The sequence below is a fragment of the Pseudonaja textilis genome, chromosome 2 (assembly GCF_049901715.1).
Source record: "Pseudonaja textilis isolate UNSWEBS1 chromosome 2, rPseTex1.2, whole genome shotgun sequence".
Classification (NCBI taxonomy): Eukaryota; Metazoa; Chordata; class Lepidosauria; order Squamata; family Elapidae; genus Pseudonaja; species Pseudonaja textilis.
Window position 1 is genome coordinate 20,919,740 of NC_141991.1, and position 13,250 is coordinate 20,932,989.

At 47.4% G+C, this 13,250-nt stretch overlaps 1 protein-coding gene across 3 annotated transcripts in view; it reads right to left on the minus strand.

The window, feature by feature from the left end:
- GABBR1 (gamma-aminobutyric acid type B receptor subunit 1) overlaps positions 1 to 13,250 on the minus strand; it is a 212,922-nt gene that overhangs the window by 179,631 nt on the left and 20,041 nt on the right. The window contains exon 1 of one of the 3 annotated variants that reach the window (XM_087923437.1): positions 3,867 to 4,259. The exons of 1 other annotated variant lie outside the window; for it this stretch is intronic. The gene's annotated coding sequence lies outside the window, so the exon portion shown is untranslated. Of the gene's footprint in view, positions 1 to 3,866; positions 4,260 to 13,250 lie in introns of those variants that run through there. One more of the 3 variants, XM_087923439.1, reaches the window with a different exon arrangement.

Genomic DNA, 13,250 nt, shown 5'->3' on the forward strand with positions numbered 1-13,250 from the left:
GGATTCACTTAACAACTGCAGTGATTGGCTTAACAACAATGGTGGCAGAAAAGGTTGTAAAACCTCACTTAACAACTGCCTTGCTTTACAATAGAAATTCTGGCCCTCAATTGTGGTCGTAAGTCGGGGACTACTTGCACTTTAATTCATCACCATAAAGTGGTTGTACTTGTAGTTGTCGTTGTGATCCCCATTTTACCAAAGTGAAACTGAGAAGTGAGTTTATTTGCCTAAAACCCATCGGATTTGCTTGCAGTCGGGAAGAGATTTGAACACAGGGCCTCCTTGGCTTGGATCTCACGCACCGATGAGCACTAGTCTGCTGGGCCAGCAGGGTGGCAAAGGAGCTGGAGCTTAATGGAGTTGCTGGAGTCTGCAAGATAAAAGGCTTTGATGTACAACTTCAGTGTACAAAGCACACAGCTCAGTTTTCCTCTGCCGCCAGCCAATATTTTGCAACGGCTTCTACACAAACCAGCAAAAGGCAACTCCTCAGTCGTGCCATATGCGGTTTTGCATTTTAAAGTCATTTAAAATTATGGCACCATCATGCTGATAGGAATAGAAATGTATCTTTCCTCCCTGCTACTTCGATGCTAAATGCATTACCTTGGGAATAAGCCTCGATGCATTGTTATTTAAAAAGAGACACGGAGAAAGCCAAGTCTTCTTTCTTTCTTTCTTTCTTTTTTTACTCTCTATTACTTGCCACACTCTAGTGGCCACCCTGGGCCCCTTTTGTTGTAGACAATTCACCTGAGTAAAGTTCAGGCTTTGCTGTAATCCTGCCCTCTCATCCTTCCAACGTGAGGCTTGCACCAGTAAGGCAAATCTTCATGAGGTTTATATTCACATCATGCACTTTATTATTTATTCCTTCACCTCTGAGTAGGCACAGCCATTTAGAGAGAGGGGGAGGGAGAGAGGGAGAGAGGAGAGAGAGGGAGGGGGAGAGAGGGAGGGAGAGGAGGGAAGGAGAGGGAGGGAGAGAGGGAGAGGGAGGAGAGAGGAGAGGGAGAGAGAGGGAAGGGGAGGGAGGGAGGGGGTAGGAGAGAGAGGGAGGGGAAAGAGAGAGGGGGAGGGAGACGGAGAGGGGGAGGGAGAGAGAGGGAAGGGGAGGGAGGGAGAGAGAAGGAGGGAGAGAGAGAGAGAGGGAGGGAGAGAGAGAGAGAGAGGGAGGGAAGGGGAGGGAGAGAGGGAGGGGGAGAGAGAGAGAGAGAGAGAGGTAGGGAAGGAGAGGGATAGAGAGAGGGAGAGGGAGAGAGAGAGCCGGGCCACTCTATCACAACAAAATCAAAAGAGCATTGTGGTACTTTAAAGTCTAAGAAATGTGTTGCAGCATACGGTTCGGTGGATTAGGCTCCATTTCATCATATGCAATTTGTAAACAAGCCCATATTTGTACACAAAGCGGCATTAAGGAAGGAAGAAACGTGGGTGTGCATGCAGGCCGACTGGGCTGCAGCCCAAACCCCCTGATTCACAGAGTTCTCTTCCAAAATGGCATGCACTTGGCCATACTTTCCACGCGGTATTTTGTTTCTCGCAACATGATCCTCTTTCTCAGTTACTGCTCAAAGCGCAGCAAACAGAAGCTGGACTTTTCAGTCGTCACCTGCTATGTGACACTGCAGACCTCTTTACATGAAAGAAAGAAAAAAAAACCTTTAAAACAAATCAACAAAGAAATGCCCCTGCCTGTGGCTAGTTTGTTCGTTTGTTTGTTTTTAAAGCTGGACAGCTGAGTGCAGAAAGGTAGACTTCCCCTCTGCCTATGGGGGCATCTAAAGCTCCATGTTAGAATGGAGACCAGCAACCTCACCCCCTGAGCGAAGGGTACACTAGTAAGGAAAACTTCGAGGCTTTGGCTTCCCAGGGAACACAGAAGGTGTCAATCTTGCCCAAACGCTTAGGACTTTCCATGTGCAGGCGTGCAAATACCATGTGGATGTGGATTTCGGAACTGGGGTCATTGTAGGACGTTCATTAGAGCTAGTTAGCTAGGATGAGACCCCTGTGTGTAGACATAGGCATGAGCGCGTGTCGTATTGGAAATATGGTTCCTGATCCCAGTGAAGAGATTTTTAAAAGAACACAGGGAGTTCCCAACTTACAACAAGTTCATTTGTGACCGTTTTAAGTTACCCTGGCACTGAAAACAGTGACTTGTGACCATTTTTCACACTTACGACCATTGCAGCATCCCCGGGGGGGGGGGTCGCGTGATTTATATTCAGATGCTTGACAACTGACTCACATTTATGACGGTTGCAGAATCCTGGGGAGGTTGGTCATGGGATCCCCTTTTGTGACCTTCTCACAAGCAAAGTCAACGGGGGAAACCAGATTCACTTAACAACGGTGTTACTCATTTAACAACTGCAAGGATTCAGATAACAAAACGTGGCAAGAAAAGTCGTACAATGGGACAAAACTCCCGTAACAAATGTCTCCCCTAGCAGCATAAATTTGGGGCTGAATTGTTGAGGACTACCTGTATGCCCTGAAAAACCTGCTCATCTTTGAGATTGCTTTTGATCTTCACCTGCTACCGGTGCCTGTATACTGTATTTACCTTCCTGTTCCATCCCTGCTGCATAAAAGCGGGTTTAGAACCTTTTGGCATCCGTCATCAGCTCCTGGCCAGAGTGGGTCCCCCAGCTGGACGTCCACCGCCTCCGTGGAGCTGAGGGCCTGGGGGCTTGCCACCTCTCTTTATGTTACATTTAGATTTAGGCTGCAGCTACCCCTGAGCAAATCCTCGCTCCACACTGCTGAAGACAGACTATTCATTGCCTGGAGGCATGCTTGCAGCTGCCTCAAGGGCTTGAGGTGCACATTAACCCAATTTCCTAAGCATCCACTGAATCGGGGGAGAACTGTTGCCCGCGGTGGTCAAGGGAGAAAGCTGGCATGGTGAGGTCATGATTTCGGATGGGGTCATCCCCATACAGGGTATGGGTGGTGGAATCCCAGAAGTCCAAAGGAATTACAGGTGAGCTTTTGCAGGCAGGCAAACTCCCCTGCCTATGGAACCACATCCCTATTCCCACAGATGCCTGCCCTACCTGGATGAGAGACAGAAAGAGGGGAGTTAAGAAACTGTCCTATGGCAGAATGTTCACCCAAGCCTTAGGAAAAGTTTAGTGACGAGAGGGGGGAAGGTCATGCTTTAAAAGGGGGAGAGGTGAGTTTTCTGGGATGCTAGTTGGCTGGGCAAGCATGCCATCTGGGAGCCAAAGCTGGTGCCCCAAACAGGAGGAGGGGGGTGGAAGGTCTAAGTATCAGAAGGGGCAAGATGGCACATGGGAAGTTGCAAGGCCTAGATGTCAGCTGAGCCTGGCTCTTTGCTTAAAATGTGCCTCTTTAGCCCTCCCTTCTCTCGAGTGCCTTCAGGACACTGGAAACGCACAGAACGAGAGCTCTCCGACTTCCTCCTCGTTCCGGATTGAGCTGTCTCCCTGGCCTGGCTCTGGGGACAAGGCATTAAATCAACCCGGTTGGCACCAGGCGTAAATCCAAGGCTTGCTGCAAAGCACCCGCTCTGTAAATTGCTGCCCTGGACACGAGGGATAGCGTTGGCACTTTGCCACAGAGCGAACCTCGCTGATGGATACCCTGCTAGAGTCGCACGCTACAGTGGTCCCGTCACCCTTCCCACATCCCAATGCCCCCCGGGTTGCCCCAATCCCCTCTCCATTTATTGACCCGGAATAGCTTTTTCCCAGGTCGCCCTCCCGGCGCTACGAATTTTCCTGTCCCACCAAAAGGGCGAAGCGATGGAATCAGACAAAAGGCTTTTTTTTTTTTTCTGGCGCCGCTCGCCGCTCCTTCCCACGGTAGGCCAGAAAACGAGGGATCCCTACCTGGGGCGCTGTCCAAGGTGCCGGATCTTCCAGGCGAGCGGGAGGCGCCTTGTCGGCGTCCCCAGAGGCGGCTGCGCCCGGGCTGGGCAGAGCTGCAGGTCAGCGAGGCTTTCCCCAAAGCGGAGGCATCCCGGGGGCAAAGCCCAGGCTAGGAAGAGCCGCCCGGGAAAGGCTGCGGGAGCGACGTAAGAGGGGACAGCCGTCTAGGCGAGGAAGGGATCCCAGCCGGAAGGAGGACGAGATCTCGCCACCAGGCAGCGGGGAAAGGGAGGGAGGGAGGGAGGGAGGAGGGGCGGCAGGTCCGGGCTGGGATCGCTCCGAGAGGCAGATGGGCGCGGGGTTAGAGGCTAGCGAGGTGGGGCGGTGCCGGGAAAGGCAAGGCAAGGGAGGGGAGGGGAGGGGAGGGAGGGGAGGAGGAGGAAGAGGAGGGCGGCTCAGTCCGTCGCCGCCCGCCACCCCCGCCCGCTCGCTTGGGCGGCTGTTGCTGCTTTCTCCGAAGAAAGAGGGCTTTGGTGATGAAGTAGAGGAGGGGCCTGTGCGTGCATGAGAGAGAGAGGGAGAGAGAGAGAGAGGAAGGTGTGTGTGTGTGTGTGTGTGTGTGTGTGTGTGTGTGTGTGTGCGGTATGTGTGTGTGTGTGTGTGTGTGTGTGAGTGAGTGAGCGTGCGCGCGATCGCCTGCGAGAATATCCCGCAATCAGCGGAGCGAGGAAGGGGAAGCGGCGTTTCTTCTTGGGGGCGACGGCGCGCCCGGGGTGGGAAGGCGGAGAGAGGGCTCGGGAAAGTGTCCAAGTAGCGCGCGGCGCCGGGCGTCCAGGAGCTGTCCGACACGGCGCGCGGAGACGCGCGCGGCCAGGTGCCCGGAGTTGGACCCGCGAGCGCGCGGGACTTCCAGCCTGCCTGTCCTGTCGCGAGGTGGGTGGGTGGGTGAGTGAGTGGTTGGGAGGGAAGAATGATTGACAGCCGGCCGAGCGGGCGGACAGCTCTGCCGCGCCGGACTGCCCGTGAGCGGCGCGGCGACGGTGTCTTGCTGGGGAAGCGCCCGAGGTGCCGCTTGCAGCTGCCTTCCGAAGCCACGCCTCTCCCCGCATTGTTGTTTTGAGGCTCGGTCGGGGAGTCCGTCCGTCTTGCTAAACGGAGCGGTGTCTGCTGTTTGGCGTGGTTACGGTGACCTCACCTCAAGCCACTTGGGTGGTCTGCTTTGGAAAACGTGGAATGGGGTTTAGCGCGCCTTAGGCAAGAAGCCACTTGGGTGACTTTGGACAAACCCAAAGGAGGAGGAGGAGGAGGAGGAGGAGGGAAGGGCAAGTCACTTCCGAAATCTTGCCAAAAAAACTACAGGGTCCAGGGAGTCACCAGAGGCCAAAACGGACTTAAAAGGGCACCCCAAAAAGCAACCACTTTTGTCCTAAACAAATCATGGTCTATCCAAAGATCACATAATACAATGTTGAATCAGGACATCATATAGGAAAGCGTGGTTTCCTTTCTCCACCCCCGTCCAGTGCCCCACTGATTAATTTAGGGCAAGAACTCCTTGTCCCAAAGGTGCTTTTTCAAGAGGCAATTGGACTTCCTTGGTTTTGTTTTTTGGGGGGGGGGGAGTCTTTTTTGAAGATGTTTTTCTTCTCTTCAAAGAGAACAGAAACCTCTTCGAAGAAAAACCAAAAGTCCGGTTGCCTCTTGCAAAAAGCTCCTTTGGGAGAACTATGACCTGGATGACTGAGACGTAAGAACTCTTTGTACCTACACTTCGATTTTCATATAGGAAAGGAACCAGAGGAAACATTACAGTTAAATGTTTATCCAACTTTGGCTGGTGTTGAACACTAAGCAGGATTGGATGGTTGGTTCTTGAACGAGAGACCACAATATAAATCTAAGACTACTATAAAGCTATTTTAGTATTTATTTGATTTGTCAATCACTTACAAGATACAGGTATAAGAATAAATATAGTTTTGAATACATGAGACAGATACATATAAGAAAATAAAAAACAATAGGACAGGGACTGTAGGCATGATTGGTGCGCTTATGGACGGCCTACAGGCCTCTTAGGAAGAGGGTGAGGTCAATAGTAGACAGTCTAAGGTTAAAGTTTTTGGGGTTTGGGGAAGAAACCACAGAGTCAGGTAGAGTATTCCAAACATTGACCACTCTGTTGCTGAAGTCGTATTTTCCGCAGTCAAGTTTGTACCTACACTTCGACTTTCATATAGGAAAGGAACCAGAAGAAACATTAAAGTTAAATGTTTTTTCAACTTTGGCTGGTGTTGAATACTAAGCAGGATTGGACCTGGTTGGTTCTTGAATAAGAGACCACAAGATAAATCTAAGACTACTATAAAGGTACATTGGGAAATTGAAGTTTAACTTGCAGATCTGTTCCCACCACCAATGTACATTGTCTCAAAACAGCGCATGCAAATGGATGCTGAGACCAGGTTTTAGCTATTGATGTGCTTACGCTTGATCAGTGCCATACTGTGAAAGTATTCTTCCTGCGATATGTGGCTGTCTGGTAGCCACTCAAGGCCACAATGATTCTCCAGGCCATCATTGTGGATAATCATCTTTCAGACTCTTATAAGTGCTTCTGCCTCTGGGGCCACTTTCAGTAAATGCGAAGCATTCCTTCGTTCAATTTAAATAAACCAAGGATGATGTTTGGTTAAAAAAAAAAAAAAGCACCATTATTTGTCTATTAGATGCAACCTTCTCCCTGTCTTCCCCCTTTTCTTGCTTATCCAGCTGGCCATCAGGGGAAAAAAAAAACACAATTAACAACAATTAGATATCTCCACCAGTGATTTGCAAAGGATGTTTGAAATTCGGCCGAGTGCCATGTGAAATGAAACCAAGGGCCGCATGTGGACTTCGTTATATTTATTTTATTTGTTCATCTATTTAATTTCTACAGCTGCCCATCTCAGACAAAGTGACTCTGGGCAGCGAGCAATCATCACAATGCTTTGTTTCTTTCAATTCTTCCATTCCTTTTCACGATACGTGAGCAGCAAAATATAAATACAGTGTTAATAATCGTATTCAATCATCCCAAACCAAATCAGTCAACCAAACTATAATAACCTAATTTGAGCGTAGTAAATCATCATCCTGTGATCATTAAACTTAGCACCATATATCATTGGTGCCTTTTATCAAATCTCAAGCATCTCTTTAACTACTCACATGTCAGTCTCTGAAGGTGTGTTGTCAAAGCTGTCTGAACACCAGGACTGAGGGTGCAGAGATCTTATACCTCTGCCAGATCCTACCAGATCCTTCATCTGGAAGAAGAGATTTACATGGGAAAGGAGCTCCTGCTGAAAAGGGTCACCTCTTGCTGTATTTCACAGAGATCCTCAGCAAACTTCCCCTGCAGACATGCCTCTGGCAGGCAGGTCATGTTTGGAGGAAGCTGTATCTCCTATAGCAGGGGTCGCCAACCTTTTGGACCTCAGGGACTACCAAAATCATAATTTTAAATCCCATGGACCAGAGACCCTGGGAAAATCCCCAAAACAGTCTGCGGGACAATTCCCCACCCCATTTTCCTACCAATCGATCATTCTTTATTTGGGATCGCAGGATACCGTCTCCAGTTCTGTTCTCAGGGGGAGAGGGAGAGAGAGAGAGAGAGACTTTTGGCTTCATGCAAGGAAAGCAGCAGAAGTCTTTCTTTCTCTCCCCCAAACTCCACCAGAAATGAGTCTTTGTGAGATTTGTTGTGCCGGTGCAGCCTCTTGGAGCAGGATGCCTTGCAGGATCCCAAAGATTCATTTCTGGCAGAGTTTGGGGGAGAGAAAGAAAGACTTTTGCTGCTTTCCTTGCATGTAGCCAAAAGCAGAAGAAGAAAGAAGTGGTAAAAAGCAGCTGGGTGACCAGGCAAGGCATGTGGGGCAAGTGGGGCAAGTTCCTCCCCTCCACCCTTTCCCCCCCTCCCCTCACTACCTCGTGTTGTTCGCAATGCAAATGACGCAAGCCTTGTGTTCCCATGGGCCATGTGGGCGGAGCAGCCTTGTGTTTCCGCACAGCCTGGATTAATTGCTTTGGGGGATGCTTTGGGGGTGACATTTCTCTGCGGACCACCAAAATTTTCTTGCGGACCACCAGTTGTCCCTGGCTCACTGGTTGTTGACTACTGTCCTATACGGAGATCCTAAGCCATATGAGATTTTAATTGATGATTTATAACCAATACCTTGAACTGCATCCAGAGGTTCCTGTGTTATCTTATGTGAGATATAGGTAATCTTTGACTTGCAATCGTCATAAATGTGAGTCAGTTGCCAAATGTCTGAATTTTGATCACGTGACCTGGGAGATGCTGCAATGGTCACAAGTGCGAAATTCATAATGTACTTTTTTCAATGTTGTTATAACTTTGAATGGTCACTAAACAAACAGTTGTAGTCAAGGACTACCTGTATTAGGTATCTCCACTGCCTTGAACTATTTACAAAAATAATAAAGGCAGGATATGAATGAATGAATGAATGAATGAATGAATGAATGAATGAATGAATGAATGAATATCAAACTTGATAGAGCTTCTGCATGCTTTGGCAGCAGGAGCACCAGTACTTCTATCTGAGGTAACAAGTCCATCCAGAATTTAAAACTGGTGTAATCCCAGAGTCAGATGGGCTCTGAATCCACAGTCTCTCCATCTTGCTAAGATTAAATCTCAGTCTGTTTCTGCTCATCCAGACACTTACAGCTTTCCAGTATTGGGAATTTGCAATGCAACTTCCAGACAGCCTGGGATAAATGTGTAACTTGGCTCTCTGAACAGCTGGCAGAGGCAGCTGGTCAGGAACTGGAGTGGAGAGTGTGCCAAGAGAAGTGCCCTATTCCCACTTGGTACTAGTCGCCTGACTTTGCATCCAACAGAACAGGTGCTGATGCATAACAGAGTCAATAACAATAGCAATAGCACTTAGACTTATATACCAGTACACAGTGCTCTACAACCCTCTCTAAGCAGTTTACGGAGGCAGCATTTTGCCCTCAACAATCTGGGTCCTCATTTTACTCACCTCAGAAGGAGGGAAGACTGAGTCAAACTTGAGCTGGTGAGAACTGAACTGCTAGCAGTCGGCAAAATTAGCCTGCAATACTGCATTCTAACCATTGTGCCACCACAGCTCTTGTGGCTCCTGATGGACACCATGGCTCGAGGCACTAAAACAGTAATTTTTAATGGTAATTTTTAATAATATTTTAATAGTAATTTTATAATAGTTAAAATAGTAAACACTATTTTAACCCTGCTGGAGCTCACAAGTCCACCTCATTTATGGGCTGGAGATAACAATGCAAGCAGCCTCATAGCCACAGTTGAAAAATAATGCTCCCAGGGGACTTTTGTGCCATGGTAATTAGGCACACCATGGGAAAAGTCCCATTCTATGAGAGTCTTTATAATGTTCACAAAATTTCAAATATGTCTGTGAGTCCAAAAGGATTGCGTTACAAACTGACATAAATGGTTTAAAGCTTTAAAAAAAAAAAGAGTTTTAATTGCATGCCCAGATGGAGGCAGATCCCAGACCTGTAGTGGCAGATAGTTATTGCTTAGTCTCATGTTAATGCCACAATTAATTGCTAAACATTTGTGCCTGAAGGCACCAAACTCCCCCTTTGCAAGAATAGGGTCGCAAAAGAATATGAAAGCATCTCTGCTGCTTCGTGTTTTCATACATATTAGAAAACAACAGTGTGCTTCATACTTTTGTGCAGCCAGGTGGAATCTGCTTCCATTATACCATTGTTAGGCTTATTATATCTGGGCTGCAAAATGTACAAACAGCCACTAAATGGAACAAAGAGCTGTGAGATTTCAGTATCTCTGCTGCCATCTAGGGGTTGGTTGTCTTTTTGCTTTCAGAGTATGGTTTGCTGATGAGTCACAGTAAGTACAGGACTCTGAAAGGGCCATGGGTGGAGAGCTTGACCAGCAGGGGGGGAAATGGTCAGGATAAAAACTAAATTTGGTTTTCCCTGCCCTGTAATTTAAAATTAGGCTAAATATAGGTAGTCCTCACCTTATGACCTTAATGGAGCCCAAAATTTATGTTGCTAAGCAAGACAGTTAAGTGAGTTGTGCCCCATTTTGTGAACTTTTGCCACACTTGTTAAGTGAATCACTGTAGTTGTTAAGTGAATCATACGGTTGTTAAGCAAATCTGGCCTTGTTGTGGTTCGCTGGCAGCAGGTGTGGACGACTGAGGTCTCGGAGAGCAAGGACTCAGATGAGGGGCCTGCATGTAATGTAGGGATGGGGCCAGGACCATCAGGGAGTGGGATGCTGCCTTCGGAGATTGTGGAGGTTGGCAGCAGTGATGAAGAGGTCCCCGAGGAGCCTGTGCCCAGTGGGCGTGTGCGCAGGACTGCTCGAAGGAAAGAGCAGTGCAGCAGTACAGGTGACTCAGAAGTAAGGCTGGAAGGTAATGGCTCCTCCCTTAAGAAATAAGTTTTTTGCACTCAAGCCTTGTGGACGTTCGAAGTATCTTGGTTGGTATTTGGAGACTCTTTGTGTTTGAAATATTTCTTAGTAACTTTATCTAGTGTTCTTGGCAGCCTTGCACAATCTTGTCAAGGTTCGTTCTTATCAGAGGCAATTAGTTTGAAACAGCCTTTTAACTGGGAAGGAACGTAATTCATAAAGAATCATTAAAGGGTTTCGCTGTTACCTCTGCTTCATGTTTGTTTCCTTGAAACAAGATTTGGGTCAGAAAAGTCCTCCTTTTCCACGACTTTGCTTGTTAAAAACCCGCTGAGAAGGTTAACCAATGGGGACCACATGTCCTTGCCAGTTGCCAAGTGCATTCATTTTGATCACGTGACCACGGGGATGCTGCAACGGTTGTAAGTGTGAAAAAATCGTGTCCATTTTTTCAGCACCGTCATAACTTTCAACAATCACCAAATGAATGGTGACAGTGCTATGCAGGCATCCAAATTGTTGAGGAAGGAGCCAAGATCCACTTTCAAGACTGAACACGTTGAGCAAAGGCCAAACTACTAGGCAGCTGGCCCCCACCTTCAAACTGCTCATATCATTATGTTGTTTTATTAAAAAAACAACAGCCTGCAATTCCATCCATTTCATTCCCTTCTCCAACTATCCTGTTGACCATAAATATCCCAGATGGGTGGCAACCTTGATGGAGCATAATGCAAGTTGTAAGTCACTCTTGGCCTAATTGCAATTAGTTCAACAGTCCAGCGAAACCCGTCTATTGCTCCCCACCTACGCACTCCAAAGCCCACCGAAGGCCCGTGATTTCCCCAAGGAACATGTTTCCCTGTCCTGATTGACATTATTCACTCTGTCCATTACAACATAATTTATGTTCGAATTGCTGAGAAAGAGGAGAGAAAATTGACTCTGACAGGAGCAGCTCCAATTATTCCTCCCATGTCTATTCTATTCAAACTCGAGGTGGTGGTCGGGGGAGAGAATTCATATTTCCTCGTCTGTATGTGAGTAAGGGACAGGAGCCAAAATCTCCTTTTTCCCTGCCTTAATATTTCTGACTCTTTAACATTGCTGGCTTTCTTCCACCCACCCCTCCTATAATGTAGGAACTTAGCTTGTCTGGGGGATATTTTTAGGGCTGTGCAGCACCTCAGATGCAAAAGGCTAAATATAAGTTGGAGTGCGTGCAACACATGGAGCGTATGTGGTAGCTGTCAGGGACACCTTAAAGCAGTGTTCCTCAAACTTAGCAAATTCAAGATGTGCGGACTTCAGCGCCCAGCAAATGCTGCCTGGGGAATTCTGGGACTTGAAGTCCACACATCTTGGAACTGTCAAGTTTGAGTAAGGTTGCCTTAAAGCAACTTTTCCTGGGCTCTCACAGTTGCCTTATAATTCCGTAAAAAGTGAAATCTAGTTGAATGTGTTCATGACAGCTGCTAATTTCTTACCCCCTCGTTTGTTCTCCCCCACCTCTCAACCCATCCACAACTGAGCAAGTTCAAAGAAGCCAACATTGCTGAGATTACAGATCTTTATTGTTAATGTGAGGTAAATATAGAATCTTGGAAGGAATTCTTATGATGGAAAGCCACCACTAGGCCAAATGGGGGTGCTTCTAGCAGGGGTGGGATTCTACCAGTTTGCACCTATTCTCTAGAACCGGTTGTTAACATTCTAAGCAGTTCGGAGAACCAGTTGTTAGAAGAAATTACTGGCCTAGTCCTGTAAGGAAGGCAGGAAGGAAACATTCTGGTGTTGCTTACAGGAACTGCCTCTCCATTAACCCTTATTACATTCTTGGCAGGACTAGACTTCTTGTCTCAAGAACTTCTCTGGAGTTTTTTCCCACTCCTTTGCTGGTACTTTGCTTGTGTGGAGTGACCATTCAAAGTTACAATGGCACTGAAAAATGTGACTTATGACCGTTTTTCACACTTACGACTGTTGCAACATCCCCACAGTTATGAGAGGCCAGGCGAGGAGATGCGTGCCTTGATGTGAATGATGTTGAGTTGGCCACACCCAGCCAATAATATGACCACCAAGCCATGACCACCCAGTCACATGACCACCAAGCCACGCCCACCACCCAAGCCACGCCCACAGAACCGGCTGTTAAAAAATTTGAATCCCACCCCTGGCTTCTAGGTGGTGCTTGACTTACAAACTTTTCCAGCATTAGAGACTTTTTCAGAGAGATGAGTCTTCCCGTTATGTGCCCTGAAATAGGATAATTTGAGCTTGGTCAATATGTGCCTTAGTAAAGCCTTAGTAAGACCACACCTAGAGTACTGCATCCAGTTTTGGTTACCACACTATAAAAAAGATGTTGAGACTCTAGAAAAAGTACAGAGAAGCGCAACCAGGATGATTAGGGGACTAGAGACTAAAACATATGAAGAACGGTTACAGGAACTGAGCTTGGATAGTCTAGTGAAGAGAAGGACCGGGGGAGACAGGATAGCAGTCTTCCAATATTTCAGGGGCTGCCACAGAGAGGAAGGGGATCAAGCTATTTTCTAAAACACCCGAAGGCCAGACAAGGAATAATGGATAGAAACTGAACAAGGAGAGATTTAACCTGGAAATAAGGAGAAACTTTCTGACAGTGAGAACAATCAACCAATGGAACAGCTTTGCCCTCAGAAGTTGTGGGAGCTTCATCACTTGAGACTTTCAAGAAGAGATTGGACTCCCATCTGTCAGAAATGGTGTAGGGTCTCCTGCTTGGGCAGGGGGTTGGATAGATGACCTACAAGGTCCCTTCCAACTCTGATTTTCTGTTATCTGCTTCAAATGAGAACCTGGGTTGATTTGTTTGTTGATCCATCAGTTTATTTACTTGGATGCCCATGGTAACCTCAGGAGTCTTCTCCAACACCAAAATTCAAAGC